Genomic DNA, 1424 nt, shown 5'->3' with positions numbered 1-1424 from the left:
TATGGTACATTATTTTCTAATTATTGCTCATAGAATATAGAATTACCTACAAAAATGACAGAAATAGGATATGAGTATATGTTATTAATATACAACAAAAAGGTTGAAAAGGCAATTATAAAGTGTTGATACACAACTCGTAAGTGATCAGCGAAATTACAGAAGGTTCATTCGACATAGTAATTAATTAGTATAACTTTTCACTTCCAGTTTATGTTCTACTTACACGCCAGTTACAACTTGTAGCAGTTTAATGGCCTTGGCCCTGAAAATCGACAACTGGCATTGCAACTGTTTGTTTAGATTTGACAGGAATGCAACATTGCAAGTGAAACTTTTACTAAAACAGTAAAAGTAAGAGAGTAAGTATTCGTTTTTTTTTGTTATAAATAGCCTATTATTAATAATATTATTATTAAGTATGGTTTTAGAATTTCGGAAAGTCATTGATTAATATTAGTATTCTGAATAGAGTAACAGAAAACGAAAATATATATATATTGCATAACAATTAAGAGGAAACTTAAAACTATTAAAATATGATGGCAGTTAATACAAATGTACTACTAAACTAAAAGATACATTACTTTTAATTTTGAAAGCTACATGCTTAGAAACAATGTTTTTTATTGAAACAGAAGTATTAGTAAAACTACTTGCAATTGTAAGAAATAGTCGTAGACATACTGGGATAGTCAGTAGACTATATATGTTGGGATGGCCAAGATACACGATGAGCGTAATACAAATATGCATGCTAAAAATCAACAGTAACTGAGAGTTTTACTTTTAAGTACGATTTCAACTGTCTTTTTATTTGATTCTATACCCAATAAGGCAAGAAACCATCATTAAGATACCACACCAGAAAGTGACTAACCCAATAATTTTTAAATTGTTCATTATCTTATGGTTTCAGTGGGATAACTCTAGTGGGATTTTATCAATATCAAATGTCTAGTGGGATTGTTTCTGGGCCGTGCATGATGTCATCGCTTAGTCGTAATAACTAGTACCTAAGTAGCATTAATTAAAGAAATCATAATTCTAGTGTAAATGATGTTAACATTACCCCTTGAAGTTAGTGTTTTACAAAAACCTGGTGTACCTTTAAAAAGCTTAAGTACAGGGTGAAATGGGAATTACCAGTCAATAATAGATGACTGTAGCATGTAGAATACTCAATGCTTAGTACATTATACAATCAGTGTCTTTATGGAGCCAACCCCTATATTATGCATGAACTGAAGGAGTTAAAAAAATCAATACACATTAAGTTTTATTATACATATTCATAGAATACACTAACTTTCAGTCAAGGGAAAAAACGTCTCAAAACAAGTAATAAAAAGAAGTTGTAAATATAAGATTATGTTGGGATGGCAGTGCCAAAAAGAATGCAACCAAAAATATGGGGATGTTAC

At 30.2% G+C, this 1424-nt stretch overlaps 1 protein-coding gene across 1 annotated transcript in view; it reads left to right on the top strand.

The window, feature by feature from the left end:
- The first annotated feature begins 93 nt into the window (after positions 1–93).
- The window catches only part of LOC106469633 (leucine-rich repeat neuronal protein 1-like), a 25915-nt gene continuing 24584 nt past the window's right edge, over positions 94–1424 (top strand). The window contains exon 1 of the mRNA XM_022398211.1: positions 94–354. The gene's annotated coding sequence lies outside the window, so the exon portion shown is untranslated. The remainder of the gene's footprint in view (positions 355–1424) is intronic.

The sequence above is a fragment of the Limulus polyphemus genome, unplaced genomic scaffold (assembly GCF_000517525.1).
Source record: "Limulus polyphemus unplaced genomic scaffold, Limulus_polyphemus-2.1.2 Scaffold3581, whole genome shotgun sequence".
NCBI lineage: Eukaryota > Metazoa > Arthropoda > Merostomata > Xiphosura > Limulidae > Limulus > Limulus polyphemus.
The sequence above is the reverse complement of the archived record's forward strand: the minus strand, read 5'-3'. Positions and strand labels throughout refer to the sequence as shown.